Genomic DNA, 13,163 nt, shown 5'->3' with positions numbered 1-13,163 from the left:
GTACCTCTGGAAGCTCGAGTTAGGCGTCTCTCATGGGTGTGGATGAGGAACAGATGGTAGAGCTGGGGCCTCTTGAGTTGTTAATGTCTGCTTCTCCTCCAGCCCAGGCATGCTGTTCACACAGCTCTCTCTCTCTGGGCAGGAGGCAACTGATGAATGGAAACTGGCCTTCAATGCCCACAAAGTCTGCTTTTTAGTGCCCTAACCTGAGATCTTTTTTCTGGGACTGCCTCAGATCTCTGGAGCTGAGGTACATAGGGGAACATAGTAGAATGCCCCATCTGCCAAAATCCTTGGAGAGCACCGTGTAGGTGTGGGAGAGCCCTGCTGAATGCTTTGAGACCTAAGTGTCTCTTTTTGAGAAGCATTGAAGGTCCTGAGGATGATCATCCCAAGGCGTGGGAACTCTCCTCTCACAATCAGGGCTCTTTAGTTTTCAGGGAGGGCATGAATATAAATATCTTTTGAGAGTTGTTGAATGGAGGGAGATTGAGGAGAGACATGATCCTTACCTTGAGGAATTATCTACTGAATTGAGGGGACTGGACTCACTAGAAAGAAGTGCAAAGAGGATGTGAATGATGACAACAGAGGACTTCCAGAGAGGGAGAACAGTGTGGTCTGGAGTCACCAGGGAAGGCATCTAGAAAGAGGCCAGACTGGTTGGCATCATGTATAGATTGATTACGGGAAATGCCATATTAAAAAAAATTAATATAATTTTTAAAATATAAAAGATAATATTCCCAGTTAGGAATTAGCTGAAAGAGAAAAAGGAAGACATTCTGAGAAGGATGAATAGCTTGAAACAAAGGTGAGATTGTGGGCTAGAGAGGGAATGCAAAACCAGCCTATCCTAATTTTGATGCCTAAATGCATTGAAAGCTTCTCAACATTTTTTTTTCCTTTCTGTGTCTTGTGTACTGCTTTGGTTTGTTTAGCACTAATTGTAACATTGTCTAAGGCCAGGAGTGACACCGAAAAGGAAGAGAACTAACAGTTATTAAATGTCAGCTTCTAGTAGTGCTGGGTTAGATAATTCAACTACTGAGGACAACTAGAAACGCTAGACAAAATATAAAAATACCTGCTTGAGGGCCGGGCGTGGTGGCTCACGCCTGTAATCCCAGCACTTTGGGAGGCTGAGGTGGGCGGATCACGAGGTCAGGAGATTGAGACCATCCTGGCTAACACAGTGAAACCCTGTCTCTACCAAAAATACAAAAAAATTAGCCGGGCGTGGTGGCAGGCGCCTGCAGTCCAAGCTACTCAGGAGGCTGAGGCAGGAGAATAGTGTGAACCCGGGAGGCGGAGCTTACAGTGAGCCGAGATCGCACCACTGCACTCCAGCCTGGGTGACAGAGCAAGACTCCGTCTCAAAAAAAAAAAATTAAATAAATAAATAAATAAATAAATAAAATATCTGCTTGAAGGCATTGGAGAGCTGACAAAGTGAGAATTACTGGGCCAGGATCTGGAAGGAGATAGAAATCTAGAATGGTAGTCCCAGCATTTGGCACAAATTTTGTCCTGGGAGGTATCTTCTATGCCAGAAGAGGAGAATGAGAGACTGAGCAATAGTTTAGATAGTCTCATGAGACTAAGGAGACAAAAATTAGAGCCCATGGTCTCAAGAGTGGGAGCCCTTGTAAGCCCCCTGGGTTTTGGGTTGGGACTCTGAAGGTTTGTACCCTAGGAGAAAGGGGAATCAGGTAAATTATTCTCACAGTATTGAGGTATTGATGAGCTCCAAGTCACATGGATAACTAAGAAATATCTCAATCCCTGAAATTAGAATTAGGTGGTTCAAGATACCTAGTGCCCTCAGGCACCTAGCAGAAGCAAACAAAAATCATATCTGGAGGACGACAGCATCATCTTAAGCCTCAAATTATTTTTAAAAAGTATTTCAAATATAATATTCAGCATGAAATGAAGATAAGTCCACAGAAGATAGAAATTGGCCCACAGTTTGTCAGGCACAGTGGGTCATGCTTGTAATCCCAGTACTTTAGGAGGCTGAGGTGGGCGGATCACTTGAAGCCAGGAGTTCGAGACCAGCCTGGTCAATGTGGTGAAACCCTGTCCCTACTAAAAATACAAGAATTAGGCCAGGCATGGTGGCTCATGCCTGTAATCCCAGCACTTTGGGAGGCTAAGGTGGGTGGATAACAAGCTCAGGAGTTCAAGACCAGCGTGGCCAAGATGGTAAAACCCAGTCTCTACTAAAAATACAAAAATTAGCTGGGCGTGGTGGCGGATGCCTGTAATCCCAGCTATTCGGGAGGCTGAGGCAGAGAATTGCTTGAACCCAGGAGGCGGAGGTTGCAGTGAGCTGAGATCGCACCACTGCACTCCAGCCTGGGTGACAGAGTGAGGCTCCATCTCAAAAAAACCCGAAAAACAAAAACAAAAACTAGCCAGGTGTGGTGGCGCATGCCTGTAATCTCAACTACTTGGGAGGCTCAGGCACGAGAATCACTTAAACCTGGGAAGCAGAGGTTGCAGTGAACTGAGATTGTGCAACTGCACGCCAGCCTCAGTGACAGAGTGAGATTCTGTCTCAAAAAACTAAAGAAAAGAAAGGAAAGAAATTGGCCCACAGGCTTCCAACTTTTGGAATTATTAGACATGAATTATAAAATTAAAATTAGTTTACCTCCTTCATATATTGAAGGAGATAAGAAGACAAGATTGCGAATTTCACCAAATACCTAGAAACTATAAAAAGTGGAAAAGGCCGAGTGCGGTGGTTCACGCCTGTAATCCCAGCACTTTGGGAGGCTGAGGCAGGTGGATCACCTGAGGTCAGGAGTTCGAGACTAGCCTGGCCAACATGGTGAAACCCCGTCTCTACTAAAAATACAAAAATTAGCTGTGTGTGGTGATGCACATCTGTAATCCCAGCTACTCAGTAGGCTGAGGCAGGAGAATCGCTTGAACCCGAGAGGCGGAGGTTGCAGTGAGCTGGGATCACACCACTGCACTCCAGCCTGGGCAACAGAGCGAGACTCCGTCTCAAAAAAAAAAAAAAAAAGGTGGAAAAGACTTGAAAATGAACCAATTAGAATTCCAGAACTGAAAAATACAATACCTAATATTATTTATTCTGGTTATGGCAGTTTTATTTCTGGATAAGATGGAGTAAATACACTTGATTCTGTATCTCCCACTGAATGCAGCCAAAAATTTAGGCAAAATGTATAATACACCTACTTGACAACTTTGAAAAGCAAATAGTCGCAGACAGATTGGGGATGAAGACCAGAATTCAAAGTACCACTGAACCTACAGTGTTTACTTTTTTTTTTTTTTTCCTTCTGGCATTTCCTGGCCTGGTCTTAATGCTGTCTGAAACCCAGATGTAAACATTAACTTGGGCAGAGAGAGTTCCAGAAGCCCTCTAGATCAGCCTTCAGGAATGGAAAAGAGATTTCTTGGCAGTGACAGTGGTAGCAGCAGAGGCCACAGGTGCCTAAAACTTTGAGAGAAGAGAATCTTCCCCTCTATTCAGAGGAGCTGTGATCCTAAGAGTGGGACAAGCCCCTGTTCCTTTTTTTTTCTCCTGGGTCTCTTCCTTGGTCCAGATCACAGGCTCATGTGTGAAAATATGTGGCAGAGAAGGGTAAAGGAAGCTCCAGCTATTTGGCCAGAAGACTGAAAAAAGGGGCCCTATGGGGGAAACCATAGAGAGGGAAAAGCTTGGGAAAATGACCTCTGAGAATCATTAATAACCTCTGGGTTTATAAACTCTTTATAAATTTCTGGGCTCATTCCCAAGCTGTTCCTGCATGGATCTGATTCTGAAGAGCATATAAAAATCTTTGAGAATGAAATACTTGGGAGAATAAAAAACTTAGAGAATAAAAACACTAATGAACCATCATTTAAGTCCCACACTGGCCACTGGGTGGCACACACACAGGGCAGATCCAAATAGCACTGCAGGCCAGGTGTGGTGGCTCATGCCTGTAATCCCAGCACTTTGGGAAGCCGAGGCAGGCAGATCACTTGAGGTCAGTAGTTCGAGACCAGCGTGGCCAACATAGTGAAACACTTTCTCTACTAAAAATACAAAAAATTATCCAGGCATGGTGACACATGCCTGTAGTCCCACCTACTCGGGAGGCTGAGGTGGGAGAATTGCTTGAACCCGGGAACCTGGGAGGCAGAGGTTGCAGTGAGCTGAGATCATGCCATTGCACTCCAGCCTGGGTGACAGAGTAAAGCTTCGTCTCAAAAATAAAACAACAACAATAAAAAAACCCCAAATAGCATTGGAAAGGCTTGGAAAATGGAACTGAGATTGAAACTATAACCTCAGAGGCCTGAATGGAATTTGTATCCTGAACACAACTAGGTAGATTGCCTTCCAAGACAAAGATGTTAATACTCTCCATGAGATTTAAACAAGAATCAGAGTCTTGTAATATCTAAAATGTCCAAATACAATAAAAGTTACATGGCATATGAAAAATCATGAAAATCTCCACTTGCATGGAAAGACAATCAAAGAGTGCCAATGCCACAGTGACACAGATGTTAGAATCATCTGACTTTAAAAGCATCTGACTTTACTATAAAAATGTGGCAAGTAAGGGTGAATACTCTGGAATCAAATGGGAAGATAGAAAGTCTCAGCAAAGAGGTAAAAGACTAGCCTGGGGAACATGGCAAAACCCGTCTTTACAAAAAATACAAAAAAATTAGCTGGGCATAGTGGTGTGTGCCTGTAGTCTGAGCTATTTGCAGAGCTGAATTGGGAAGATCACTTGAACCCAGGATGTTGAGGGTGCAGTGAGCCGAGATCACTCCACCGAACTCCAGCCTGGACAAAGGGAGACCCTGTCTCAAAACAAACAAACAAACAAACAAAAAGAGGTAAAAGATATGAAGAACCAAATATCAATTTTGTTTTATTTTTATTTTTTATTTTTTTGAGACGGAGTTTTGCTCTCGTTGCCCAGGCTAGAGTGCCTGGCACGCTGCAGTGGCATGATCTCAGTTCACTGCAACCTCCATCTCCTGGGTTCAAGAGATTCTCCTGCCTCAGCCTCCTGAGGGAGTAGCTGGGATTACAGACGTGTGCCACTACACTTGGCTAATTTTGTATTTTTAGTACAGGGGTTTCACTGTGTTGGCCAGGCTGGTCTTAAACTCCTGACCTCAAGTGATCCACTCACCTCAGCCCCAAATATCAATTTTAGAGTTGAAATTTACAATAACTGAATAAAAAGACTCACTGATTGAGCACAACAACAGAGTGATAGATGACAGGGAAAAGTCAGTGAACTTGAAGTTAAAGCAATAGAAATTATTCAATCTGAACACATATGCCCATACACACACATAGAGAGAGGAAGGGAGGGAGAGAGGCGGGGAGAGAGAGAGAGAGAGAGAGAGGAATCAGAAAAATCAATGAACAGAGCCTCAGAGACTTGGGGTGCTGTATCAAAAAGTCTAACATTTGTGTCACTGGATAATCAGAAGGAGAAAGAGAAAGACAGTGGTGCAGAAAAAAATGTCTGAAGGAATAATGGCTGAAAACTTCCAAAATTTGGCAAAAGTCAAGAAGTTCAGCAAAGCCTAAACAGGAAAAGCCCATAGAATTCCACATCCAGAAACCTCATAGCCAAACTGTTGGAAAGTAAAGACAATGGAAAACTCTTGGAAGTAGCCTGAGAAACATAATACTTTATTTATAGGGGAGCAATGATTTGAATGACTGTAGATTTCTCATCAGAAACAATGGAGGCCAAAAGGAAGTGGAACAACTTTTTTTTTTTAATGCTAAAAAAAAAAAGAACTTTCAACCTATAATTCTACATTTTGCAAAAATATCTTTAAGTATTGAAAGTGAAATAAAGACATTCTCAGATAATGGAAAAAACAAGACACTACATTGTCAGCAGACCTGTTCTAGAAGAATTGCTAGGCTGGGAGCTGTGGCTCATACCTGTAATCCCAGCACTATGGGAGGCTGAGGTAGGTGGATCACCTGAGGTCATGAGTTCGAGACCAGCCTGGCCAACATGTTGAAACCTCGTCTCTACTAAAAATACAAAAAAAATTAGCCAGGTGTGGTGGGGGGGCATCTGTAATCCCAGCTACTGGGGAGGCTGAGGCAAGAGAATCACTTGAACCTAGGAGGCAGAGGTTGCAGTGAACTGAGATTGCACCACTGCACTCCAGCCTGGGTGACAGAGCCAGACTTTGTCTCAAAAAAAAAATAAAAAGAAAAAGAATTGCTAAAGTAAATTTTTCATACAGAAAGGAAATAATACCAGAAGGAAACTTGAAACATCAAGAATGAAAGAAGGGCAATGGAAATGGTAAATATCCTGGTAAATATAATAGATTATTTTATCTTGATTTCTTTAAAATATGTTTGAAGGTAAAAAGTAAAAAAAAAATTACATTGTTAGAGTTTTTTTAATGTGTGCAAATATAATATATAAGACAAATACAACATAAAGGGGCATAGGGTAAAGAGACCTATATGATGGTGAGATTACTGTATGGCACTTGAAGTGGTAAAATATTGACTCTAAGTAGACTGTGGAAAGTTAAGTATGTATATTGTAAGCCCTAGAGCAACAACAGAAATACTATACAAAGAGATATAGTAAAAATCACACTACATAAGTTAAAGTGGAATACTAAAAGATGTTCTAATCTAAAAGGAGGCAAGAATAGGGAAACACAGGAAGGAAAAACAGGAAACAAATAGAAAACAAATAGTAAAATTATTGAGCAAAATCTAAACCCATAAATAATTATATTAAATATAAATGGTCTAAGCATATCAATTAAATGACAGATTGTGAGACAGGACCAGAAAAACTTTCCCAACTTGATGCTGTTGATAAGAAATCCACTTCAAATATAATGATATAGGTCAGTTACAAGTAAAATAATAGAAACATATATATCATGCAAACACTAATCAGATGAAAGCTGGAATGGCAATATTAATATCAGACAGAGTAGATTTCTGAGGAAAGAAAATTACTGGCCGGGCGCAGTGGCTCACACCTGTAATCCCAGCACTTTGGGAGGCCAAGGCGGGCAGATCACCTGAGGTCGGGCGTTCAAGACCAGCCTGACCAACATGGAGAAAACCCATCTCTACTAAAAATACAAAAATTAGCCAGGCATGATGGTGCATGCCTGTAATCCCAGCTACTTGGGAGGCTGAAGCAGGAGAATCACTTGAACCCGGGAGGCGGAGATTGCATTGAGTCGAGATCACGCCATTGCACTCCAGCCTGGGCAACAAGAGTAAAACTCTGTCTCAAAAAACAAAAAAAAATTACTAAGGGAAAAATAGTGAACTATCTAGTGATAAAAGGATCAATTCAAGAAGACATAACAATAAAAAATGTGTATGCACCTAACAACATACCTTCAAAATACATGAAGCAAAACCTGACAGAACTGAAAGGAGAAATAGAGAAAACAATAATTATAGTTGGAGACTTTAATACTCCTCTCTCTCAGTAATCAATAGAACTAGTAGATAGAAAATCAGTAAGGATATAAAAGAACTGAACAGCACCAGCAACCAACTATCTAATAGACATATATAGAACACTCTGTGTAACAACAGAATACTCATTCTTTTGAAGCGCATATAAAGTATTCACCAAAATAGATTATATCCTGGGCCATAATATAAAGCTTAACAAATGTGAAGTAATTGAAATAATACAAAGTATGCACTCTGACCAAAATGAAATTAAACTAGAAATCAATGACAGAAAGATAATAGAAAAATTTCTAAACACTTTTAAATTAAAGAACATACTTTTATGGGTCAAGGAAGAAGTCCTAAGGCCAATTAGAAAACATTTTAAATTGAATGAAAGTGAAAATACAACATACCAAAATGTTAGATGCTGCTAAATCAGTGCCTCGAGGAAAATGTATAGCATTAAAATGTTTATATTAGAAAAGAAAAAAGATCTGAAATATCAATAACCTAAGTTCCCACCTTAGAAAACTAGAAAAAGAAGAGAAAAATAAATCCAAAGCAAACAGATAGAAAAGAACAGAAAATAATGAAACCAAAAACAAGAAAACTATGGAGAAAATAAATCCAAAGCTAGTTATTTGAAAAGATCAATAATATCAATAAACTTCTGGCAAGACTTAGAAAAAAAAAAGAAGACACAAAATACAAGTATTAAGAATGAAAGAGTGGATATCACTACAGACTCTGTAAGGATTGACAGGGTGAAAAAAAAAGACTACTATGAAAAACTGCACATAAATTTAACAACTTGGATGAAATAGAGCAGTTATTTAAAAATTACAAACTACCAAAACTTATGCAAAAATGACTGCCCTGCCCCATCCCTGTTAAGGTCCTGGTTTTGTCCCTTGCTCTTCCAAACCAGCATTCCAGGGCCATGCCCCCTTAGAGAGTTATAAACCATACTGTTTTTCATTCAGTTGTTCACTCCTGTGAACCCCTTATGTGTTTGGCACTGTGAATAATGCAAAGATGAATAAAACTTTTTATTTTTATTTTTATGTTTTTATTTTAAGAGACAGGGTCTTTATTGCCCAGGCTGGAGTGTATGATCATAGCTTACTGCAGCCTCGAACTCCTGGGCTCAAGCAATTCTCCCACCTCAGCCTCCAGAGTAGCTAGGACTACAGGCATATGCCACCACACCTGGCTAAATATTTTGTTTTTTTTTTGTAGAGACAGGGTCTTGCCGTGTTGCCAGGCTGGTTTTGAACTTTGGGCCTCAAGCAATTCTCCTACAATGGCTTCCCAAAGCACTGGGGTTCTAGACATGAGCAACCATACCTGGCCATAGACCGAGTCCTTAATATCTGAGAATTTATGAGGGAAGAGGGAAAAAGACAGCATGGCAAATTAAACCTCCTAATATCCCTTGTAGTAAAAAAGCTTACACAGAGCCAACTAGGCTCATTCTGCTCACACCAGTTTTATTTTTAAGAAACATATGACATTCCTTCTCATATCTTTACACAGTTCCAGATGTAGATGTATACACACACACACACACACACACACACACACACACACTCTGTTATAATGTTTAGTTAGAGGGGTCAGCCCTTGTAGAAGTGTACAGAGAATATTCAGTCATCTACCATGTATTTATTGATTTCCAACTCCTAGGCCTGTACTGGGCCCTCTTCAGAGGGGAAGAGTTCACAGATTAGCAGGTGAGATATGCATGAAATAAATACCACACAGAGTGGGGGTATAATGATGGAATTAGTAAATTTGCTATGGGGGCCACTAACGTTTTTCGGGGTAGAGGAGAGAACTCAGGAAGTCTTTAAAGAAGAAAAGAGACCGGGCGTGGTGGCTCACGCTTGTAATCCCAGCACTTTGGGAGGCCGAGGCGGGCGGATCACGAGGTCAGGAGATCGAGACCATGATGAAACCCCGTCTCTACTAAAAATACAAAAAAAAATTAGCCGGGCGAGATGGCGGGCGCCTGTAGTCCCAGCTACTCAGAGAGGCTGAGGCAGGAGAATGGCGTGAACCCAGGAGGCGGAGCTTGCAGTGAGCCGAGATCGCGCCACTGCACTCCAGCCTGGGCGACAGAGCGAGACCCCGTCTCAAAAAAAAAAAAAAAAAGAAGAAAAGAAACTTGAGTGAGGTCTTCCAGGATGAGAAGGAGTCCTTCAGGTGGGCAAGGAGTAGGTGAGAATGTCTGGTACAGAAAAAAGTACATAAAGGAGTTACGAAATAGCACAGTTGTCAGCACAGTTAAGTTAGTGTTGGGCAGAGGGACCCAAGAGATGAACCTGGAGAAACAGATCTGGGACTCTTGCTGAGGGACGGGCCTCACTGATCACACAAGGGTTGATTTCCTTATATATTTTCATTTTTAATTGTATTTTTGTTAACTATATGTCACATGCACAAGGTATAAAATTCAAAAAGTACAAAAGATATATAGAGAATATTAAGTCTCCCCACTTCCCTATCCCCACTGCTCAGGTCCTCTTCCTGAAGGCAGTTGCCAAAGCAGGTTCTTTGGGCATCCTTCCAGAGCTGTTTTCTTTACATTTGAAAATATGTGTGTGTGTGTCTGTGTATTTTCCACACAAAGGTTGCCTATTATACTTTCCATCCTTTACCTTGCTTTTTTATTTGGATATTTGTTTTATTTATTTGGAATATGGATATACCATAATTCATTGGATCAGTCCTGTATTGTTGGAATTTAGGTGATTTCTGGTCTATTGCAATTTAAACAATGCTGCAGTATATATCCTTGTATATAAGTCCATCTGCACATGAAAGTATACCTGTACAATAAATTCCTAGGAATGGAATTTTTGGGTTAAAGAGTATAAGTATTTTTAGTTTTAATAGATAATGCCAAATTGCTGTCTGTAGAGGCTGTGCGATTCCTGTAACCCTGGCCAAGAGAGTACAGCAGTCCCCCTTATCCACAGAAGATACTTTCCCAGATCCCCAGCGGATGCCTGACACTGCAGATAATACCAAACCCTATATATATTGTGCTTTGTCCTATACATACACACCTATTATGAAGTTTAATTTATAAATTAGGCACCGTAAGAGATTAACAACAATAATCATAAAATAGAACAACTATAGTAATATGCCGGTATCACTACTCTTGTGCTTTGGGGCCATTTATTAAGTAAAATAATAGTTACTTGCACGCAAGCCCTCTGATACCAGGACAGTTGATCTGGTAACCAAGACAGCTACTTAATGGGTAACGGGCAGCCTAGTGTATACCTTGTGGCCATGCTGCATGAAGGGCTGTTTCACATCCCAGGTGGGGAGGCATGAGATTTTATCATGCTGCTCAGAACAGTGCAAAGTCTACAATTTGTTTTTTCTTTTTACTTTGGTTAATCTTTAAAACTCTCCCATGGCAACCATCGTGGATTACTATGTCATATAACACCTATGCCTTCTATCTCCCCAGGAAAACATACCACCATCGAGTGCCATGGCATCCTAGAGAGAACTTCCATCTTTGGTCACAGTGTTAAGAGCTCTTGGTTTTGCAGCCTCTTTGAAATGACCTATAAAATTTATCAATTGTTTATTTCTGGAATTTTTCACTTAATATTTTGAGACCAAGATTGGCCACAGTTAACTGAAACCACGGAAAGCAAAACCATGAATAAGAAGGGGCTACTGTGTGATTAAACTTTTTGCTCTTTGAAGCTAGGGCTTTTAGGCTTTATCCTGTCAGTGATGATAAGCCATTGAAAGGTTTTTTAAGAGGGGAGTTTTACAGTCAGGTTTGTGTTTTGGAAAGGTTATTTGGGCTGCAGTGAGGAAAAGAGTTTAGCAGAGGCAAAGACTAGAGTCATGGATACCAATTAGGAGGCTTTACAGTAGTCCAGGCAAGACAGAATTGTTGGCAGCTCCGATTAGGCAGTTGGCAGTGGAGATGAAGGAAATGGATATTGAGATAATGAAGAAGTAGTTTCAATAGAACTGAGGGATTGATCTGGCTGAGAGTGCGTTAGGAGTGAGGGTAGCTTTAATCAAGAAGTTCTATTTCCATGAGTCTTATGAACAGCAATAGGTTTGTATGCACAGTCTGCACCTTCTTTGTGGATTTATAGATCTTATGTCTTTATTAACATTTTCTAATCCTAGAATATCAAAAGATAAAAAAGAGGCTCTAATATATTACTAATTGCTGTTTCTTGGCACCAAGGCAGTTTTGTCTGTTAATATCCGGTTGTCAGAGAAGTTGGAAGAGCATTTTTATTAAGATTCTTCAGTCAGGCCGGGTGCAGTGGCTCATGCCTATAATTCCAGCACTTTTGGAGGCCGAGGTGGGTAGATCATTTGAGGCCAGGAGTTCAAGACCAGCCTGGCCAACATAGTGAAACCCCATCTCTACTAAAAAATACAAAAATTAGCTGGGCGTGGTGGCATACGCCTGTAATCCCAGCTACTCGGGAGGCTAAGGCAGGAGAATCGCTTGAACCTGAGAGGTAGAGGTTCCAGTCAGCCAAGATCATGCCAGTGCACTCCAGCCTGGGTGACAGAGCAAGACTCCCTCTCAAAAGAAAAAAAAAAAAATAGATTCTTCAGTCAGCCTGTAGTCCCAGTTATTTGGGAGGCTGAGGTGGGAGGATCACTTGAGCCCAATAGGTTGAGGCTACGATCCTGCCTATGAATAGCCACTGCATGCCAGTCTGGGCAAGACGGCAAGAACCTGTCCCCCCCCAAAAAAAATCCTTCAGTCAGACTTATTCCTGATATTCGCCAAACTCTAATGTTTCCTACATCCATACCATTCATTCAAAATTCTGAATTTAGGCTGGGTGCAGTAGCTCACACCTATAATCCTAGCACTTTCGGAGGCTGAGGTGGGAGCATTGCTTGAGGCCAGGAGTTTGAGACTACCCTGGCCAACATGGCAAGACCTCATCTCCAATTTTAAAATATAAAATAAATTTAAAAATTTAAAATTTAAAAAACAGAAAATTCCTAATTTAGAAAAGTAACTTTAAATTCTACACTTAATTTACATATATTTTAATTATGTATATTTAGAAGTCTTTCATTTTGTGATCTTATTCCTTTGATTTTGTGTGTGGTTCTGATATTTAAAAATATGTTATAATTTCAGTTTTATATAATACCATTAATTATTTCATCTGTTCACTCAGTTTCTACTAATTTTTAATGGTGAAAAATGATACAGTGTTTTCACTTCTTCTCTGCATTTTCTTCATTCATCTTCTTTTTTTTGAGCCAGAGTTTCACTCTTGTTGCCCAAGCTGGAGTCCAATGGCACGATCTTGGCTCACTGCAACCTCCGCCTCCCGGGTTCAAGCGATTCTCTTGCCTCAGCCTCAGAGTAGCTAAGATTACAGATGCGCACCACCACGCCTGGCTAATTTTTTGTATTTTTAGTAGAAACGGGGTGGTCTCAAACTCCTGACCTCAGATGATCTGCCTGCCTCAGCCTCCCAAAGTGCTGAGATTACAGGTTTGAGCCACTGTGCCTGGCCTTCATTCATTTTCTATCTCATATTGGCCTAAAGTTTGATTTCTAAGTGATTATCTTTATTTAGGTAAATATCCTCTATTTCTGTTGCTTGGTTTTTCAGCTTTGAGTAATGTCTTTGGTGCCTGGCCCTTACAGGTGACACAGTCAAGG

At 40.8% G+C, this 13,163-nt stretch overlaps 1 protein-coding gene and 1 non-coding gene across 2 annotated transcripts in view; one reads left to right on the top strand and one right to left on the bottom strand.

Annotated features, from left to right (window-relative positions):
• The window catches only part of ALPK3 (alpha kinase 3), a 60,872-nt gene that overhangs the window by 28,870 nt on the left and 18,839 nt on the right, over nt 1-13,163 (top strand). The gene's annotated exons all lie outside the window — the stretch shown is intronic.
• LOC115835745 lies at nt 10,943-11,060 on the bottom strand. The gene has a single exon (XR_004030768.1). It is a non-coding gene; the product is annotated as a small nucleolar RNA SNORA25 (small nucleolar RNA).

The sequence above is a fragment of the Nomascus leucogenys genome, chromosome 6, assembly GCF_006542625.1.
Source record: "Nomascus leucogenys isolate Asia chromosome 6, Asia_NLE_v1, whole genome shotgun sequence".
NCBI lineage: Eukaryota > Metazoa > Chordata > Mammalia > Primates > Hylobatidae > Nomascus > Nomascus leucogenys.
Note: the sequence above shows the minus strand (reverse complement) of the source record. Positions and strands in the feature narration are given on the sequence as shown.